The following is a 22285-nucleotide window of genomic DNA, read 5'->3' as shown; positions in this document are numbered from 1 at the left end:
ATACGTTCTCTTAGAACTGTCCACAGTTGCCTGCACTTTATATGGTTTGATAATAGTAACAGCTCATCTGAGTTGCAAGTCATGAAACTATTACCTTTCCCTATATGTCCTGCTAGTGACAACCTGGTCACCGCTGCAGGATAACCAGCACACAGCACAAGTGTGTACAACCCTCCAAAATAGTGGATTAATTACCATACCAATTGGGAGAAAAGTCTTAAGGTGGGTACACACTATTAGATATATCTGCAGATCAATTGATCTGCAGATATATCTATGTACGGATCGGGCAGTGTGCTGTGCATACACACAGCCCGATCCGTCGGGGGACTGACGTCATGAACTGGGCGGGCGGGCGCTCGCGCCCGCCCAGTTCACCTGTCAATCACCGCCGGCCGCCGCAGCATGTGTACGGGCGGTCGGACGACCGCCCCGTACACACACAGCGACGGGCCAATATATCGTTAGATATATTGGCTGTCGGCTGTGCTGCGCGGCCGACGCGATACGTCTGTGAACGACGGAGTTCACAGACGTATCGCCCGTACACACTGGCCGACGGTCCCGCGATGTATCGGCCGTTCAAGAGAACGGCCGATACATCGACCAGTGTGTACGGGCCTTTATGGCCCGTACACATTGGCTGATATATCGGGCGTTGTACTGAATGGCCGATATATCGCGGGTCCGTCGGCCAGTGTGTACGGGTGATATGTCTGTGAACTCTGTCATTAACAGACCTATCGCGTCAGCCCTGCTGCACAGCCGACAGCCAATATATCTACCGATATATTTGCGCATCGCTGTGTGTGTGCGGGCGGTCAGCCGACCACCGGTACACATGCTGCAGCAGCCGGCGGTGACTGACAGGTGAACTGAGCGGGCGTGTGTACACGCCCGCCCAGTTCATGACGTCAGTCCCGAACGGATTGGGCAGTGTGTATGCACAGCACACTGCCCGATCTGTTCATAGATATATCTGCAGGTCAATTGATCTGCAAATATATCTATCAGTGTGTACCTACCTGTAGTATTATCCACAACAAGGTTTTCTGGAAGGGATTATACATTCACAGTGAGTGTCGTATATATATGGCCAAACTAAGGGGGCCATATACTGTAGAATAACTAACATGGTGGGGCTGGGAGTGTTTTAAACAGTGATGAAAGTATTACTGTGTTCCCAATTCCACAAGGCACATCATTTTAGTGCGGACACAGAAAAAAATAAACATCTGTACAATTAACTCCAATGTAGAACTGCAGCAAAGCATTTTATGGGCTGGTGGCAATTTCCAGGAAGATGCCACATTATCATTGTGTAACAGAAAATGCAGTAGGATGAACTAGTGAGCTTACCTAGGAGGGATGTAGCACAGGGAAGGTAGAGTAGGGAGGAAAGATATCACCCTTCTGGCAAGAGATTCAAGCTTTCAATTCTCAGCTTATTCTCACCACCACCGTTTCTTAAGAAAACATAATGGTGGTGGGTTTCATCAACCATCACTGAAACACAAAAGTTGGTCAGTGATGAAAGAAACAACAAATCCTCTAGAAGTAGACATTCGGGAGATGCCTGCCAAGAGTCATCTGAAAGGTCCAATGCAACTCCATTAATGTAATGTGTCTTTTTTGTCGAAAATGCATCTTAATGACAGCATGATGCGACTGTGCTGATTACTTTGATATGCAACACTTGTATATCTGTGTGCGATTGAGTCTGTATATGAAGCAAAATGGAACTTGACATGGAAAAAAGATGCAGCCACTACATTGTAGCATTTTGTATACAGAGTCAGAGACTCAGTCGCACACATGTGGCACCCCATAAGGGTTGCCACGGACATTTAACTTATTTCTGCACCCTTTTTACCCCTCTACAAAATGCAGCCTGGCTAAACACTTTGAGACTTCAGAAGGGAAAGGGTTAAGAACATTTTCTGTGCTGTAGCTGGCATGTGCTGGAACAGTTAACAGCCGGGTTTCAGATCTGTTGGCAGTTGGGCGGCGGCCATTTTAGGAAGATGGAGGAGAGTGGACCAGCACCTTGGAGCAGAAGGGGCTGAATTGTACCTAACCTGATTTGGTGGGGTCCCCGGAGAAGGCTCCTAATCTGACAGGCACAAAGGTGGTCCATCCTCAACAAGGCAGCTGTTGAGTGGTGAGGAGGAAGAGAGGCACCTTATCAGAGTCCAGCAGCTGACAGGGAGTGTCTAAGGTCTTGTGAAGATTGACAGCAGCGGGCAAAGCACAGACACAAGCGCCGGCCCCCTGTTCAGCCTGTAATAGGGAAAGCAAGTCCGGGGCTACAGCGATCTAGTGATGGACAGCACCTGGGCGAACCAGCTAATGAAGGGAAACGTCCAGCATTATACAAACATCGGCTGACAGCTGCTGACAATAACTGCAGGAGAGGTATACTGAGCCAGCAGGACACCTCGCATCACATTTCAGTGGCAAACGCAGGATTTGCATGGGGGGGTTTCCAGAACTGGGCGGAGCCAATCACGGGGGTGGGGACTGAGGTGACCCAGTATATGCTGGGTCCGTAAAACTAGTGTGTGTGTGTGTGTGTGTGTATGTATATATATATATATATATATATATATATATCTACACATATATAGGCTTGTGCCATTATGCCACAGTTTACACTGCACCACTGGCTGTTGGAGTGATGCAGGTCGTTGATTAAGTGGATGCATTAAAATCATTTATACTAAAGTCCTGGAGTGCCATGTCCTGTCTTGAACATTTGTTTGTTCTGACTCTTCTACATATATATATATATATATATATATATACATACACACACACATACATATACACGGGTGGTCTTCAGTATGCCGGCGGTCGGGCTCCCGGCGACCAGCATACCAGCGCCGGGAGCCTGACCGCCGGCATACCGACACTTATTCTCCCTCGTGGGGGTCCACGACCCCCCTGGATGGAGAATAGAATAGTGTGGTGCGTGTAGCGTGGCGAGCGCAGCGAGCCCGCAAGGGGCTCATTTGCGCTCACCACACTGTTGGTAAGCCGGCGGCCTGTATGCTGGTCGCCGGGAGGCCGGCCGCCGGGAGATCGTAGTGAACCCATATACACATATACATAGCATATTAAACATGCATACATATATATATATACACACACATACAGTACACATATATATACACATGTATATATATATATCATGTGTGTGTGTGTGTGTGTGTGTGTGTGTGTGTGTGTGTGTGTGTGTGTGTGTGTGTGTGTGTGTGTGTGTTTATATGTATGTATGTATATACATGTGTATATATGTAGGCACATGGATATATATGAACTATAATTAAAATAAAGTAAACTTTTATTGCACTTGCAAGTGCCACCAGGAAGACAGCAGGCTGCAGAGGACGCTAGACAGTCATTAATAATACTCATGCAGCTAAAAAAAAAAAAAAAATTTTTTTTTTTTAGTGGAGGGGGGTTTCTGGGTACTCGGAAACCACCCCCCTGGGTGCGCCACTGCATTTAAGTAGTAAAGCTGCACCTTGACAGAAAGCTTGACATTTAGATACAGCTATCCCCTTTGAACTGCTCTGTGAGTACAATATATATGTAAAGTACCCATTGCTTCTCCTCTGCATCAGCTGATAGTGGTAGGGCATGTGTCCCTCTTTATCCACAGTACTGACACTGACTCAGGAAGTCTCAGCAGCCCTTGTTATTGCTAAACCATAAGAGGGATAATGGGGGTCATTGCGACCCATTCGCACGCAGCGGTTTTTCACTGCGGTGCGAACGGGTGCGACATGCGCGGCAGGTGCTGTGCGCATGCGCGATGTTGCCCGGTAACAGGGGTCGCCAGGTTATGTCGCGGCTACCGACGGAAGCAGTCGCAGAGTCGAAGGAGGGGTGGATGGGCGGTTCCGGACCGTTGGAGAGCGTTTTCGGGGAGTGGTGAGTAAAACGCAGGCGTGTCCAGGACAACGGAGGGCGGAGGAATGACGTCAAAGCCGGCTCCATCATCGCTGGATCCATCGCACAGGGTAACTAACTATGTCCAGCCCTAGTCTACTTCTGCTTGAAATTTTTTTAGCTTAGCAGGGCTGCAGAAGCAGGGCTGTTACTAGGCAATTTGGCTCCCAGTGCGAGATTTAAAAATGCACCCCCCCCACCCCCATTGGCATAACAAAAAAATTTGCCCCCCCTCCCCCACATATATAAAAAGTAAAAGGTATGCGCGCGCCTTTGACGCGCGCTCCCGTCAAAGGGGAGTGGCCTCGATAAAATGGCCGTGGTCTCTGTAAAATGGGCGTGGCCTCGTCTGAAAAGACTACCTTACACCCCAGTTTTTGACCTTGCACCGACAGATCACAGCGAGCACAGGAGAAAAATAAAAAATATATATTATGCCATACACTGCAATGCCCTTGATACATTAAATCCACATTTTACACGTTACGGCAGGTAAGAGTCCCCATTTTACACATTACGGCAGGCAAGAGTCCCCAATTTACACATTACGTCAGTCAAGTGTCCCCATTTTACACATTACGTCAGTCAAGTGTCCCCATTTTCCACATTACGGCAGGCAAGAGTCCCCATTTTCCACAATACGGCAGGCAAATGTCCCCCATTTTCCACAATACGGCAGGCAAGAGTCCCCATTTTCCACATTACGGCAGGCAAGAGTCCCCATTTTCCACTTTATGGCAGGCAAGTGTCCCCATTTTCCACAATACGGCAGGCAGGTGTCCCCATTTTACACAATACGGCAGGCAAGAGCCCCCATTTTACACAATACGGCAGGCAAGAGTCCCCATTTTACACAATACGACAGGCAAGTGTCCCCATTTTACACAATACGGCATGCAAGAATCCCCATTTTACACAATATGGCAGGTACGTGTCCCCATTTTACACAGTACGGCAGGCAAGCGTCCCCATTTTACACAGTATGGCAGGCAAGAGTCCCCATTTTATACATTACGGCAGACAAGAGTCCCCATTTTACACAAAACCGCAAGCGAGTATCCCCATTTTACACATTATGGCATTCAAGTGTCCCCATTTTACACAATACGGCAGGCGAGTGTCCCCATTTTATACATTTTGGCAGGTGGCAGAGGGGGGGGGAGAGAGAGAGGGAAAGGCTGACTTACGGTTGAAGGGGTTCTTCCCGCTCTTCGCCGCCTCTCCCTCCTCTTCGCGGCGCTGGGCGTCTTGGCTCCCCCTTCTCCCTCTTCCGGAGTACCCAGCTCGGGGGGCGGAGTTTTGCGGAATGACGCGTTGCGTCATTCCGCGAAACTCCGCCCCCCGAGCTGGGTACTCGGGAGGAGGGGGGATTTTAAAGAGTTCAAGAAGTGCAGTGGCGGGCGCCCCATGCGGTTGCACGGCTCGCCCGCCGCAAGAAACGGCGCTGTGAACAAGCGATCACAGCCCTGCTAAGCTAAAATACACTCCCCCATAGGCGTGGACTATTGATCGCAGCAGCAGCTAAAAGTTGCTGGCTGCGATCAACTCGGAATGACCACCTATGTGCCCAGTTGTCACATTCATAATAGGGAAACAGACAGTGTTGTATGTCTACTTTTCTTCAATAAAAGAATTTCTTTCTTCATAGTGCCGTCACACACACAGCGTCTAATAGGAAAATAAAGTGTCTTGGCTGTGACTTTCATAATACACAAGCGAGGATCCTTAGAGCATATATGGGAGCCGCATTCCCCCAAAACTGAAATTCTCTGCAAGGATACATCAATAAGTTGTACTACAGGGCTAGAACTCTAAAATATTTTGCTAGAGTCAGCCAAGACTTTATGAAGTTACTTCTGTTGCCTGGAGGATAGCACGGTCCATATTAACTTTTGCATAGTAATTTATCGCTTTACTAGGAAGACTATTTTGCATTCAGGGATCTCTAACAAAATACTAGTGTGATACCCTGAAACTGCAGCCCAAATCAACTGTGGCACTACAGGTGCCAGCATGACTTTAATAAAAGTAAAATGTTTGCTGGAGTTGCATAAGCACTGTGCCAGCAGCCTACAGCTTGCAGCACAGAAGGAGTTAACAGCACAGCTCATAGCAATACAGATCAGTCTGCAAAATGCAAAGGGCATGACTCACTCATTTGCAGACTCAGAGCGGGAAACTGAGAGCGGGAAAGACAGAGCGGGAAATCCCAGATTTAGAATGTGACCCTGGGAATGCAAGGTTATAAAAAGGTTGTCCTGCAGTGAGACACAACACAGCTACAACAGAATGAGAGCAGCAGAGCAGAGAGCAGACAGACAGTGAGGAGAAGCACATGTTTTAGCTAGCTGAAGTGTGGTGGATTAACCAGGAAGATGTAGCCCCAGTGAGGGCTCCCCACATGTTTAGGTGGGGAGTGATGCCAGCCACAGCAAAGCATTTGACAGAGGGAGACATCGCAGTGTGAGAGCAGCAGTATGCAGAATCCAGTAAAAGGGTGATGCCAGGAGAAAAGTGTACTCAAGGTGTGAGTCTCAAGAGGTATCTGGGTGAAGTGGTTGGAAGCCACGCGGCGTGAGTAAGCGCCCCCCATGGAAAAGTATCTCGAGAGGTATCTGGGTGAAGTGGTCGGAAAGCCACGCGGCGTGAGTAAGCGCCCCCAAGGAAAAGAATCCTCGCTAAGTAAGAGAGAGAGAGAGAGACGGCAACCTGATGTGTAGCACTACTGGTCACAGAATGCCCTGGTATGTACTGATGTTCGCTATAAATATGCCGCTGCGACTAAGCGATGCGCTGGAGGAGGTGCCCTGATATGGGATCCACTGTAACTGATATGCTTTGTGCTGGAGGAGTGTTCACAAGTTATCCCTGAAATATCCGTTTGATGTTGAAATAAACTTTATGCTGTTTATCTGAGATGGACTGGCGCCCAATTCTTTATGCGCTGCACCGACACCTGTAGTCCACACCCACAAGGTACTTGTAGTTAAAGACCTGATTCTTCAGGGGACCCTCTGGTAACTGTACCTGAACCCATGACAAGCCGGGGTAAAGTAAGTGTGATGTACTATATACAGTGACTGCAGATCTTGCATACCTAGAGACGTTGGGCTATTACACTAGGATTGTGGATACAGTGATATGGAAAGGTATACCTCAACACTTAATCTCTCCCGGGCAACGTTAATGAACGACTAACAGTGCACTATAAATTTAAAAGGCAGCCAGCTATATTATTTAGTGGCTATAGTACCCAAATTATAGAGTAAATCTTTAGTGACTGCTTTGGTGAACTGCGTGTTAGATCAATAAGATTATTAGTTATTGATTCTGTATATTTTAATTTCTATCCTGTGTTTGGCAGAGATATGCGATTGAAATATACATTGAGTATACTATAAGTACCGTCATTTCTGTGAATTACTCCAAAGTTCTTACAGTGAGAAAAGCCTTACAGAAGCGATTCAGCTTAATAACTGTGTAATTAATTACGGTGTGTATCTTGAACTGTATTGTGGATTGGCAGTGGAACCTGCCTCCCATCGATATCCCAGTCGTTAAAAGATCTGGTAAGTAAACTGGAACCTATATACTTACTGTTAAAGATACTTCCTATTCTGAGTGTTACGCACAGATATACAAGTGTCGCATATGAAATTAATCCGCACAGTCTCCTGGTGCATCCTAGTTGAATCTAATGTGACTAAGACATATTTTTGGCAAAAAAGAGACCTGTCACTAACAGAGTCTTACGGGACCTGGTGCACCAAGAGGGGCTGTTTGATGCGACTGCAGTAAAGATGTATGAGGCAGTGACGTGCGGTGAGGTAAATGCCTGGTGAGGCACTGGCTAAACTGAGCAGCAGCACATGTATATACACAGCGATGAGGAAGTTATTTCCCGGTACAGCCAGAGGTGACATGTTTCCTAGTAGCTATGACAGGAGGTCCTGTACTCAGGGCCTTATTCAGCATCAATAGCAGTTTTTCTATTGATGCCATACTGGGGGCCGCCCAGCACAGGTCAAGGCCACCCAGCATGCGAAAGGCGGGCAGCGATGTGATCGCAATTCAATTGTGAATGCATCTCTGAATAAGTGAAGCCACCCTGCCTCCACATGGCTGCAAAGGCAGTCAGGTCACCGCCATTTTCCAAGTCACAGCAGGCATGTGTGATGTCATGCGCCCGCCCCTACAATGCCGCATCGCCACCCTCGCAAACGCATTGCCAGGACTGCGCAGAACGGTCCCTGAGCGTGCGCACTGGGCCAAAAAGTGACCAGATGCGATCGCATTGCACCAGAGTGTGATGCTGAATGAGGCCCTAGGCCCCGGAATGACGCCCACAGTACACGCCTATAACGGAGACATAAACATGATCTGTGCCTGCAATCCGCCCCATTCAGGATATTTAATAATAAAGGAACCATTCTGTCGAATGTATCCCAAGGGGCAGCTGCATAATGCTGGATTGCTACCCCCCAAATGTCGCTCTGAGATGTAGTCAGGACCCCGGAGGTCAGGATCCTGGTGGTCAGAATACAAACACCGAGATCCCGACTGCCAGAATGCCAGCAGCGCCGCCACAGCTATTCCAATTCGTGGGTATCCATGACACCAATGGGGTGGAAATAGAGTCACCGAGCCCACAGCGTGTTGCGCTCACCCCCCTGCCAGCATTTTGTTGGTCAGTATCCCGGTGTCGGTATTCTGACCACCGGGATCCCGTACCCAACCTGTCACTGCCGAGCAAATGTCCTCACTGACTGCACAGTGGAAATTCCCCAGCTACTAATCCCACTCTCCATAACTAGCACAGCTAGCGCTACAGAACATGAGGCCCTGTACTCACCTGGCAGCGGCACACTATGGGGGTGATTCAGACCTGATGGCTTGGCTGCAAAGTCTGCTGTCCTGCGTTCGGATAGTTGCCGCCTCCAGGGGAAGTGTGCGATCCTATGTGTACACAGAGCTGCGAAAATCCACTTTGTGCAGTCTCTGCACAACCCAGGATGTACTCCTACAGTGCGATCACATCAGGCTGATTGGGGCAAGAGCTGACGTCAGACACACACCCTGAAAACGCTTGGGCACACCTGCGTTTTTCCAGACACTCCCTGTAAACGGTCAGTTACCACCCACAAACGGCCTCTTCCTGGCGCTGACCGGCGATCCCCGTTGTTGTCTGATGTGCATGCGCATTGTGGTGCATACGCATGCGCAGTTAGGATCTGATTGCCCACTGCGCGAAAACAGCAGCGATTAGGTCTGAATGACCCCTATGTCTACATCCTGTGCCAACAGATCCACCACTTTGCCCTTCCCTTCATCGCTTCACTGAGTGCCCAGCACCATGGTCACTCTGCTGTCCACAAGCGCAAGAGTGCAAGCAGAGGGACACCCGCAGCTGCAGGGAGCTGTCAGAGGCCGGAGAGGGGGACACCTTTGCAGGTTCGGAAGCTAGGGCAGTCAAGCATCTGCAAGTCTGGCTGAACTGGAGGTAAGGAGCTGCGGAAGCTCTGTGGTTGATCTGCGCCCGCAGACAGGACCGGCAGGTGACAGAATGTCATGCTCCCTCCTGAAGGGAATGCTGGTCCTGTTGGCACTTTTATCATTCGTGTCACCGATTGCAGGGTACACGGTAGTAAGCAGGGGTGGATTGGTAACTAAAAGTGGCCCTGGAAATTTTTGGGGAAGTGGCCTTTAGTGGGTGACACATGGCGAGGGTGTTGGGGAGACACAGTAGGTGATGTCAGGGATACACAGAAGGTGACAGGGAGAAGAGACAGAGAGAGGCAGTGGGAGATGTAGAGAGTGTGACAAGCAGTGGGTGACAGTGTTAAACAGTAGGGAGAGGTTAAAAGGGCGAGGCAGTGGGTGACAGGGAGAGACAGTCAGTGTTTGGGAGAGGCAGAGAGTGACGTCTGGGAGACAGAGAGAGTTTTGGGGCGAGATAGTGGGAGACAAAGAGGCAATGGGTGACAGGAGAGTGTGACGGGGAGACGCAATGGGTGATACCAGGGAGAGGTGACAGGGACAATGACATATATACATACACATGACACAGCAATACACATAGTGATATCCATGACAGTAAGACTACATGGAGAATATAAGTGATATACAGGGGGGCAATGGGCTGAATGGAGGGTGCATTGTGATGGGAGAACACTGGGCTGGATAGGAGGGGGCAGTGAGATGGTGATTGGAGGGGGGCACACTAGGCTGGAGAAGGGAGACACTGAGCTGAATGAGGGAGGGGGGACACTGACTGGACTGGCTGGGGGTTTCTAGAAGCGGGGGTAGTGAGATGGCTGCGCTGCAGTGGGTTGGTAGAGGATGGAAGGGAGGGAGACACTGGGATGGGGGAGTCAATAATGGTGGGGGACAGGGACACTGTACTGAGCACTGACCTGGTGTTGTTGCTGGTGTCCCATTCCTGGCATGCCTGGTTCTGCACGCTAGATGCAGCACCACGCTCTCACACAGCAGCCCTGATGGTGCGGTGGTTGCCAGCGATGCCTGCCTCACCCTGGCGGTGCTGTGCGGTGCGGCCCTGTTTGGTGGGAGCCTGAGGAAAAGTGACTGTGTTATGCCCAGCCCCAGCATCTGTCTCATGCAGCCACCATCAGCGAGAGGCTGACCTGTAAGGACTGTAGGCGGGGACTATATAGTCAAAATAGTAAGAAAATATCTCACCATTACACAGCCTAAGTAACACAGTGGTCTGTTCATGAAGCAGTGAAAAGTGTGGAGAAGTGGGCAAGTGGAGAAGTTACCCATGGCAACCAATCAGCTGCTACGTATAATTTTATAGGATGCATTTTATAAATGTTACCTCAACACTGATTGGTTGCCATGGCCAACTTCTCCACTGGCTCACTTCTTCACACTTTTCACTGCTTCATGAATAGACCCCAAAGTCATTTCTGAGGTCTCCTAGTGGAAATAGAAACATTGTGCATTCTTACTTGTGTCTTATGAGAAAACGTTCAGTTGGTTAAGGATGGTCTCTGTTTCTTCGGTATAGCAACAACTTAATCTGTTGGAGTCCCTACGGTCTGTCCTTGCCTCCACACATCCAGGGAATTTCGGGCTCTCCATAAATGTAAAGAATGTTTTTTTTTTCTTCTTCTTCTTCTTCTTCTTCTTCTTATTATTCTTATTATTATTATTATTATTATTATTATTATTATTATTATTATTATTTTAAGGCCTCCAATTTTCTCAGGTTTTATGTCATCACTCCCAGTTTACATACGTTCTCTTAGAACTGTCCACAGTTGCCTGCACTTTATATGGTTTGATAATAGTAACAGCTCATCTGAGTTGCAAGTCATGAAACTATTACCTTTCCCTATATGTCCTGCTAGTGACAACCTGGTCACCGCTGCAGGATAACCAGCACACAGCACAAGTGTGTACAACCCTCCAAAATAGTGGATTAATTACCATACCAATTGGGAGAAAAGTCTTATGGCCCGTACACATTGGCTGATATATCGGGCGTTGTACTGAATGGCCGATATATCGCGGGTCCGTCGGCCAGTGTGTACGGGTGATATGTCTGTGAACTCTGTCATTAACAGACCTATCGCGTCAGCCCTGCTGCACAGCCGACAGCCAATATATCTACCGATATATTTGCGCATCGCTGTGTGTGTGCGGGCGGTCAGCCGACCACCGGTACACATGCTGCAGCAGCTGGCGGTGACTGACAGCTGAACTGAGCGGGCGTGTGTACACGCCCGCCCAGTTCATGACGTCAGTCCCGAACGGATTGGGCAGTGTGTATACACAGCACACTGCCCGATCTGTTCATAGATATATCTGCAGGTCAATTGATCTGCAGATATATCTATCAGTGTGTACCTACCTGTAGTATTATCCATAACAAGGTTTTCTGGAAGGGATTATACATTCACAGTGAGTGTCGTATATATATGGCCAAACTAAGGGGGCCATATACTGTAGAATAACTAACATGGTGGGGCTGGCAGTGTTTTAAACAGTGATGAAAGTATTACTGTGTTCCCAATTCCACAAGGCACATCATTTTAGTGCGGACACAGAAAAAAATAAACATCTGTACAATTAACTCCAATGTAGAACTGCAGCAAAGCATTTTATGGGCTGGTGGCAATTTCCAGGAAGATGCCACACAGGGCCGGCTCCAGGCCTACTAGCACCCTGAGCGAGAAAATGTAAAAGCCCCCCCCCCCCCCCCCCATGCGCGCGCCGAAGGCGCGCGCGCGTTCCCGGAAAAGTGGGTGTGGCCTCTGGAAAAGTGGGCGTGGCATCGTAACTTCATATCATCAAACTATAAACATATTTTCACACAATTAGCAGCCTTACACATAGCCACAGTAGTGTTCCTTACACACAATGTCTCCAGTATAGTGCCAGATACACATAATGTGCAGTGCCAGCTACACATGACATGCAGCGCAGCAGTGCCAGCTACACATGACATGCCCCGCAGCAGTGCCAGCTACACATGACATGCCCCGCAGCAGTGCCAGCTACACATGACATGCCCCGCAGCAGTGCCAGCTACACATGACATGCCCCGCAGCAGTGCCAGCTACACATGACATGCCCCGCAGCAGTGCCAGCTACACATGACATGCCCCGCAGCAGTGCCAGCTACACATGATAGTGTTCACTTTTTAGGGCATGGTGCTGATCACAGGGAGGGCACATTTTTAAGTTAGGAGGGCAAAATGATGTACATACTGCTTGTTGTTCTCATACCTATATGTCAAAGCATGGACAGTGCGCGCCGAAGGCGCGCAGCAAAAATTAAGGGGAGTTACTTCGTGGGGAAGGTACGTGGCCACATAATAGTGGCAATTTGCATTACACCACACAGTAGTGCAGCTAATACACACTGCACCAGGTAGAACCTCCTATACACTTTGCGCCAGGCACAGCACTGAGACACATTGCCTAGCCACAGACGCCTAGCGGGAACACTACATGACATGCTCCCCAGCAGTGCCAGCTACACGTGACATGCCCCCCAGCAGTGCCAGCTACACGCGACATGCTCCCCAGCAGTGCCAGCTACACGCGACATGCTCCCCAGCAGTGCCAGCTACACGCGACATGCTCCCCAGCAGTGCCAGCTACACGCGACATGCTCCCCAGCAGTGCCAGCTACACGCGACATGCTCCCCAGCAGTGCCAGCTACACGTGACATGCCCCCCCCCAGCAGTGCCAGCTACACGTGACATGCCCCCCAGCAGTGCCAGCTACATAAATGGCCACACAGTGCCAGATATGCACCCACAGTGCCATATATAAAAATGCCCCCACAGTGCCAGATATGCCCCCAAAGGGCCAGATACATAAATGCCCCCAGTGCCAGATACATAAATGCCCACACATTGCCAGATGCATAAATGCCCCCAGTGCCAGATGCATAAGTGCCCACACAGTGCCAGATGCATTATTGCCCCTCACAGTGTCAGATACATTAATGCCCCCAGTGCCAGATATGCCCCCACAGTGCCAGATACATTAATGCCCCCAGTGCCAGATATGTCCCCACAGTACCAGATAAATAAATGCCCCCCACAGTGCCAGATAAATAAATGCCCCCACAGTGCCAGATAAATGAATGCCCCCCAGTGCCAGATAAATAAGTGCCCCCACAGTGCAGATATACCCCCACAGTGCCAGATACATAAATACCCCCACAGTGCCGATATGCCCCCCCAGTGCCAGATAAATAAATGCCCCCACAGTGCCAGATAAATAAATGCCCCCAGTGCCAGATAAATAAATGCCCCCAGTGCCAGATAAATAAGTGCCCCCACAGTGCAGATATACCCCCCCAGTGCCAGATACAGAAATGCCCCCACAGTGCCAGATACATACATGCCCCCACAGTGCCAGATACAGTAATGCCCCCTCACAGTGCACAGATAAATGTCCCCCCCCCCACAGTGCCAGATAAATGAATGCCCCCCAGTGCCCCCACAGTGCCAGATAAATGCCCCCCACAGTGCCACATGTGCCCCCAGTACCTGCTGTGCCGAGGCCGAGGGAGGGTGAGTGCTGCTGTGCTGCCGAGGGAGGGTGAGTGCTGCTGTGCGCGCCCGCTGTCTGTGCGGCGCCGGTGTCTGACATCAGACGCCGGCGCCGCATAGCGCACAGTGCCAGCCGGGACTCGGAGGACAGCAGGGGAGATCAGGGCCGGCTCCAGGCTCCGACATGGCGGCGCCCAGGGTGGCGCCCTGCGCGGCCGCTCGAGTCGAACATGCCTCGAGCCGGCCCTGATGCCACATTATCATTGTGTAACAGAAAATGCAGTAGGATGAACTAGTGAGCTTACCTAGGAGGGATGTAGCACAGGGAAGGTAGAGTAGGGAGGAAAGATATCACCCTTCTGGCAAGAGATTCAAGCTTTCAATTCTCAGCTTATTCTCACCACCACCGTTTCTTAAGAAAACATAATGGTGGTGGGTTTCATCAACCATCACTGAAACACAAAAGTTGGTCAGTGATGAAAGAAACAACAAATCCTCTAGAAGTAGACATTCGGGAGATGCCTGCCAAGAGTCATCTGAAAGGTCCAATGCAACTCCATTAATGTAATGTGTCTTTTTTGGCGAAAATGCATCTTAATGACAGCATGATGCGACTGTGCTGATTACTTTGATATGCAACACTTGTATATCTGTGTGCGATTGAGTCTGTATATGAAGCAAAATGGAACTTGACATGGAAAAAAGATGCAGCCACTACATTGTAGCATTTTGTATACAGAGTCAGAGACTCAGTCGCACACATGTGGCACCCCATAAGGGTTGCCACGGACATTTAACTTATTTCTGCACCCTTTTTACCCCTCTACAAAATGCAGCCTGGCTAAACACTTTGAGACTTCAGAAGGGAAAGGGTTAAGAACATTTTCTGTGCTGTAGCTGGCATGTGCTGGAACAGTTAACAGCCGGGTTTCAGATCTGTTGGCAGTTGGGCGGCGGCCATTTTAGGAAGATGGAGGAGAGTGGACCAGCACCTTGGAGCAGAAGGGGCTGAATTGTACCTAACCTGATTTGGTGGGGTCCCCGGAGAAGGCTCCTAATCTGACAGGCACAAAGGTGGTCCATCCTCTAGCAAGGCAGCTGTTGAGTGGTGAGGAGGAAGAGAGGCACCTTATCAGAGTCCAGCAGCTGACAGGGAGTGTCTAAGGTCTTGTGAAGATTGACAGCAGCGGGCAAAGCACAGACACAAGCGCCGGCCCCCTGTTCAGCCTGTAATAGGGAAAGCAAGTCCGGGGCTACAGCGATCTAGTGATGGACAGCACCTGGGCGAACCAGCTAATGAAGGGAAACGTCCAGCATTATACAAACATCGGCTGACAGCTGCTGACAATAACTGCAGGAGAGGTATACTGAGCCAGCAGGACACCTCGCATCACATTTCAGTGGCAAACGCAGGATTTGCATGGGGGGGTTTCCAGAACTGGGCGGAGCCAATCACGGGGGTGGGGACTGAGGTGACCCAGTATATGCTGGGTCCGTAAAACTAGTGTGTGTGTGTGTGTGTGTGTGTGTGTGTGTGTGTGTTGTGTGTGTGTGTGTATATATTAGAGATGTGCACTTGAAATTTTTCGGGTTTTGTGTTTTGGTTTTGGGTTCGGTTCCGCGGCCGTGTTTTGGGTTCGACCGCGTTTTGGCAAAACCTCACCGAATTTTTTTTGTCGTATTCGGGTGTGTTTTGGATTCGGGTGTTTTTTTCAAAAAACACTAAAAAACAGCTTAAATCATAGAATTTGGGGGTCATTTTGATCCCAAAGTATTATTAACCTCAAAATCCATAATTTCCACTCATTTTCAGTCTATTCTGAATACCTCACACCTCACAATATTATTTTTAGTCCTAAAATTTGCACCGAGGTCGCTGGATGACTAAGCTAAGCGACCCTAGTGGCCGACACAAACACCGGGCCCATCTAGGAGTGGCACTGCAGTGTCACGCAGGATGGCCCTTCCAAAAAACACTCCCCAAACAGCACATGACGCAAAGAAAAAAAGAGGCGCAATGAGGTAGCTGTGTGAGTAAGATAAGCGACCCTAGTGGCCGACACAAACACCGGGCCCATCTAGGAGTGGCACTGCAGTGTCACCCAGGATGGCCCTTCCAAAAAACACTCCCCAAACAGCACATGACGCAAAGAAAAAAAGAGGCGCAATGAGGTAGCTGTGTGAGTAAGATAAGCGACCCTAGTGGCCGACACAAACACCGGGCCCATCTAGGAGTGGCACTGCAGTGTCACGCAGGATGGCCCTTCCAAAAAACACTCCCCAAACAGCACATGACGCAAAGAAAAAAAGAGGCGCAATGAGGTAGCTGTGTGAGTAAGCTAAGCGACCCTAGTGGCCGACACAAACACCTGGCCCATCTAGGAGTGGCACTGCAGTGTCACGCAGGATGGCCCTTCCAAAAAACACTCCCCAAACAGCACATGACGCAAAGAAGAAAAAAAGAGGCGCAATGAGGTTGCTGTGTGAGTAAGATAAGCGACCCTAGTGGCCGACACAAACACCGGGCCCATCTAGGAGTGGCACTGCAGTGTCACGCAGGATGGCCCTTCCAAAAAACACTCCCCAAACAGCACATGACGCAAATAAAAATGAAAGAAAAAAGAGGTGCAAGATGGAATTGTCCTTGGGCCCTCCCACCCACCCTTATGTTGTATAAACAGGACATGCACACTTTAACCAACCCATCATTTCAGTGACAGGGTCTGCCACACGACTGTGACTGAAATGACGGGTTGGTTTGGACCCCCACCGAAAAAGAAGCAATTAATCTCTCCTTGCACAAACTGGCTCTACAGAGGCAAGATGTCCACCTCATCATCATCCTCCGATATATCACCGTGTACATCCCGCTCCTCACAGATTATCAATTCGTCCCCACTGGAATCCACCATCTCAGCTCCCTGTGTACTTTGTGGAGGCAATTGCTGCTGGTCAATGTCTCCACGGAGGAATTGATTATAATTCATTTTAATGAACATCATCTTCTCCACATTTTCTGGAAGTAACCTCGTACGCCGATTGCTGACAAGGTGAGCGGCGGCACTAAACACTCTTTCGGAGTACACACTTGTGGGAGGGCAACTTAGGTAGAATAAAGCCAGTTTGTGCAAGGGCCTCCAAATTGCCTCTTTTTCCTGCCAGTATAAGTACGGACTGTCTGACGTGCCTACTTGGATGCGGTCACTCATATAATCCTCCACCATTCTTTCAATGGTGACAGAATCATATGCAGTGACAGTAGACGACATGTCCGTAATCGTTGTCAGGTCCTTCAGTCCGGACCAGATGTCAGCATCAGCAGTCGCTCCAGACTGCCCTGCATCACCGCCAGCGGGTGGGCTCGGAATTCTGAGCCTTTTCCTCGCACCCCCAGTTGCGGGAGAATGTGAAGGAGGAGATGTTGACAGGTCGCGTTCCGCTTGACTTGACAATTTTGTCACCAGCAGGTCTTTGAACCCCAGCAGACTTGTGTCTGCCGGAAAGAGAGATCCAAGGTAGGTTTTAAATCTAGGATCGAGCACGGTGGCCAAAATGTAGTGCTCTGATTTCAACAGATTGACCACCCGTGAATCCTTGTTAAGCGAATTAAGGGGTGCATCCACAAGTCCCACATGCCTAGCGGAATCGCTCCCTTTTAGCTCCTCCTTCAATGCCTCCAGCTTCTTCTGCAAAAGCCTGATGAGGGGAATGACCTGACTCAGGCTGGCAGTGTCTGAACTGACTTCACGTGTGGCAAGTTCAAAAGGTTGCAGAACCTTGCACAACGTTGAAATCATTCTCCACTGCGCTTGAGACAGGTACATTCCACCTCCTATATCGTGCTCAATTGTATAGGCTTGAATGGCCTTTTGCTGCTCCTCCAACCTCTGAAGCATATAGAGGGTTGAATTCCACCTCGTTACCACTTCTTGCTTCAGATGATGGCAGGGCAGGTTCAGGCGTTTTTGGTGGTGCTCCAGTTTTCTGTACGTGGTGCCTGTACGCCGAAAGTGTCCCGCAATTCTTCTGGCCACCGACAGCATCTCTTGCACGCCCCTCTCGTTTTTTTAAAAATTCTGCATCACCAAATTCAAGGTATGTGCAAAACATGGGACGTGCTGGAATTTGCCCATATTTAATGCACACACAATATTGCTGGCGTTGTCCGATGCCACAAATCCACAGGAGAGTCCAATTGGGGTAAGCCATTCCGCGATGATCTTCCTCAGTTGCCGTAAGAGGTTTTCAGCTGTGTGCGTATTCTGGAAACCGGTGATACAAAGCGTAGCCTGCCTAGGAAAGAGTTGGCGTTTGCGAGATGCTGCTACTGGTGCCGCCGCTGCTGTTCTTGCGGCGGGAGTCCATACATCTACCCAGTGGGCTGTCACAGTCATATAGTCCTGACCCTGCCCTGCTCCACTTGTCCACATGTCCGTGGTTAAGTGGACATTGGGTACAGCTGCATTTTTTAGGACACTGGTGACTCTTTTTCTGAGGTCTGTGTACATTTTCGGTATCGCCTGCCTAGAGAAATGGAACCTAGATGGTATTTGGTACCGGGGACACAGTACCTCCAACAAGTCTCTAGTTGGCTCTGCAGTAATGATGGATACCGGAACCACGTTTCTCACCACCCAGGATGCCAAGGCCTCAGTTATCCGCTTTGCAGCAGGATGACTGCTGTGATATTTCATCTTCCTCGCAAAGGACTGTTGGACAGTCAATTGCTTGGTGGAAGTAGTAAAAGTGGTCTTACGAGTACGACTTCCCCTCTGGGATGACCATCGACTCCCAGCAGCAACAACAGCAGCGCCAGCAGCAGTAGGCGTTACACGCAAGGATGCATCGGAGGAATCCCAGGCAGGAGAGGACTCGTCAGAATTGCCAGTGACATGGCCTGCAGGACTATTGGCATTCCTGGGGAAGGAGGAAATTGACACTGAGGGAGTTGGTGGGGTGGTTTGCGTGAGCTTGGTTACAAGAGGAAGGGATTTACTGGTCAGTGGACTGCTTCCGCTGTCGCCCAAAGTTTTTGAACTTGTCACTGACTTATTATGAATGCGCTGCAGGTGACGTATAAGGGAGGATGTTCCGAGGTGGTTAACGTCCTTACCCCTACTTATTACAGCTTGACAAAGGCAACACACGGCTTGACAAATGTTGTCCGCATTTCTGGTGAAATACTTCCACACCGAAGAGCTGATTTTTTTGGTATTTTCACCAGGCATGTCAACGGCCCTATTCCTCCCACGGACAACAGGTGTCTTCCCGGGTGCCTGACTTAAACAAACCACCTCACCATCAGAATCCTCCTTGTCAATTTCCTCCCCAGCGCCAGCAACACCCATATCCTCCTCATCCTGGTGTACTTCAACACTGACATCTTCAATCTGACTATCAGGAACTGGACTGCGGGTGCTCCTTCCAGCACTTGCAGGGGGCGTGCAAATGGTGGAAGGCGCATGCTCTTCACGTCCAGTGTTGGGAAGGTCAGGCATCGCAACCGACACAATTGGACTCTCCTTGTGGATTTGGGATTTGGAAGAACGCACAGTTCTTTGCGGTGCTTTTGCCAGCTTGAGTCTTTTCAGTTTTCTTTTTTTTTTCAAAAATGTTTTTATTTAGATTTTACATTTGAAACATTTTAATACAATGCCAACAAAGCAGTTTTTGAAAAGTAATTGAGAGACATTACATTATATAATGACTATAATATAAGACGTTGTATCCATAACATTAATTATATAGAGTATCCGTAAGGTGTATAACCAATCAGGAAAAAGCAGTCTCTTCCAAGAGAAGAGATAGATAGCGAGACAATAAAAAGGAGGAGGAAGAGGTATGTAAAAGTAGGGAAAAGAGTGAGAGAATAGATGAGGAAAAGAAAAGAGGAAGGGGGGGGGGGAAGGATGAATCGCCTGCCGCCCCATAATTCCTGATCATTTTAACTCAGTCGAATGGGGGGGGTCAGATAGAAGTATTGTAGTCTCGTACCATAAAGTTGTACGAAAACAATTGTGAATCTGAGTCTTTATTGAAATGTTTAAAGTATCAATAAAAGATTCCCAAACATCAAAAAATTTCTTAATGCGTTGTTCTTTATGTAATGAAGTCTCCATCCAATCCATTTTAAATACATAAAATAGTTTATCCTTGAGCATTTGTAATGAAGGAGGGGATGGATGTATCCATTGTTGTAAAATAAAAATTTTTGCCACGGCTGAAAGAATCAACAGTAATTTGCAACAACCCGGGGAAACCCTAGAGGTCGTTGGTAGTATACCAAAAATGGCCCATTCAGGGGACATTGGTAAAAAATTAACTAGTTCTGCAGTGGCAAACTGTTTTACCTGAAGCCAGAATTTTTTAATATGAATACAATCCCACAGGCAGTGAAAAAGAGTAGCCTCAGGTCGCGCGCATTTTAAACATGTCGAAGTGGAAGACTTCCCCATTAATTGACATCGAGAGGGTGATAGATAGCCCCTATAAAAATTTTTAAAGAACATTTCTTGGTACATCATAGTTGGGAGAGTGCGATTAGAATGTAGAAGCGCCCTTAGAATTACGGCTTCGCTAAGATCAGGAAAGTGTCTCTGCCATCTAGTAATGCCAGTGTCATAGTGGTCTCCATAATACGGTGTTCGCAATATTTTGTAAAACAGAGAAATAGCTCCTTTAGCATTAAATGGAGATTGAAAGGCAATATCCAACTGGTTCATCCAGTCCATGGGAGAAAGATAAGAAATTACTTTGGAAACATAGTGTTGTGCTTGCAAAAAAGCTAAATTATGAATTTGTAAAAAGGGAAATTTAGAATGAGCCTGAGCAAAAGTAAGAGTACGCTGTGTAGTTGCACTGGTAAGCTGACGAACTGTCGTAAGCCCTTTTTGAGCCCACAAAGTAAAAGGGGCAGAGGCCAACCCGTTTTGGAAGTTCACATTACCAATTAAAGGAAGAAACAAGGAATATGAAGTGCTAAGTTTCCACTTATTGCGGATCGTATGCCAAACCGACCACGCTGACATCAAGAGAGGGTTATCTAATATTTCTGGCAGGACATCAGATTTCTGAGAATGCAGAAAACAGACTAAATCTATATTGGTAAGAAAGGATTGTTCTACTGAATAATTGGAGTATAAGTCAGAATGTGAAATCCAATCCTTGATGTGCCTACATACAGCAGCATAATTATAGATTTCCATATTTGGAAAGTTAACGCCTCCTTCAGATTTAGTTCTTTGTAACAACCGAAGACTAAGGCGAGGTTTTGTTTTCTTCCAAATAAATTGTCGGAAAGCCGCATCAATTCGTTTAAGATCCGTTTTGGTGAACAATAATGGCAGAACCTGAATGGGATACAGCAGTTTCGGGAAAGTAATCATCTTTATGAGGTTGGCTCTTCCCAGATAAGATAGTCGTAAATGTTGCCAACCATCCAACTCCTTAAGAACTGTATCAATAGTACTTTTTATATTAATGGTATAGAGATCATAAATATTTCTGGGAAGGCGAATCCCCAAATAAGAGATATAAGAATCTTCCCATTTCAGATCACCGACCTGTAACGTATCCTTACGAAAGGAGGCGTTTAAGGCCATAATCGTAGATTTGGAGTGATTTATGGTGAAACCCGATATCCTATCAAATTCTTCTAATTTAGAAATAAGGGGCAATAAACACTCATGGGGGTTAGAGATAAAAAGAAGAAGGTCGTCCGCGAAGGCAGCTATCTTAACTTCTGTATTGCCATAGGACATACCTCGAAAAAGGGGCCAGGATTGGAGAGCTCTTAGCAAAGGGTCTAATGCAAGGTTGAAAAGTAATGGGGATAAAGGACACCCCTGTCTAGTTCCCCTAAACATTTGAATGGAGTCACCTAGAAGACCGTTGATTAACAGTTTTGTCTTGGGGGAGTCATATAGATATTTAATTAAATTAATGAAAGAAGAATCAAACCCCCGCTTTTGCAATACAACATATAAATGGGGCCATAGAATTTTGTCGAATGCCTTTTCGGCATCTAGGCTTAACAATATATTAGAGGATTGTTTCTGGGTTACTGAGGAATATAAGGCCGCTACCGCCAAGCGAACATTGCGTACCATGTTCCTACCATGGGTAAAGCCAGATTGGTGGGGCGACAGGAGAGAGGGAAGGATTGTTTGCAAACGAGTCGTCAGAATTTTTGAAAGAATTTTGTAATCCTGATTCAAGAGCGTAATAGGTCTATATGAGGTTACTAAATCAGGATTTTTATTGGGTTTTAGTAATAGTATAGTATAAGCATCATTAA

The 22285-nt window shown here is 48.2% G+C and overlaps 1 protein-coding gene and 1 long non-coding RNA gene across 3 annotated transcripts in view; both read right to left on the bottom strand.

Moving 5' to 3' along the window:
• TRIM50 (tripartite motif containing 50) overlaps positions 1-2447 on the bottom strand; it is an 81230-nt gene extending 78783 nt beyond the window's left edge. For both annotated transcript variants that reach the window (XM_063956146.1, XM_063956147.1), the window contains exons 1-2: positions 2079-2447; positions 1360-1506 (exon numbers count right to left, since the gene is read on the bottom strand). The gene's annotated coding sequence lies outside the window, so the exon portion shown is untranslated. The remainder of the gene's footprint in view (positions 1-1359; positions 1507-2078) is intronic.
• Positions 2448-10942: 8495 nt separating this feature from the next.
• Positions 10943-15394, bottom strand: LOC134986662 (uncharacterized). Its single transcript, XR_010192499.1, has 3 exons — positions 15014-15394; positions 14295-14441; positions 10943-11052 (listed from the first exon to the last, which is right to left on the bottom strand). It is a non-coding gene; the product is annotated as an uncharacterized LOC134986662 (long non-coding RNA).
• Between the last annotated feature and the right edge of the window lie 6891 nt (positions 15395-22285).

The sequence above is a fragment of the Pseudophryne corroboree genome, chromosome 2 (genome assembly GCF_028390025.1).
Source record: "Pseudophryne corroboree isolate aPseCor3 chromosome 2, aPseCor3.hap2, whole genome shotgun sequence".
Lineage (NCBI taxonomy): Eukaryota > Metazoa > Chordata > Amphibia > Anura > Myobatrachidae > Pseudophryne > Pseudophryne corroboree.
The sequence above is the reverse complement of the archived record's forward strand: the minus strand, read 5'-3'. Positions and strand labels throughout refer to the sequence as shown.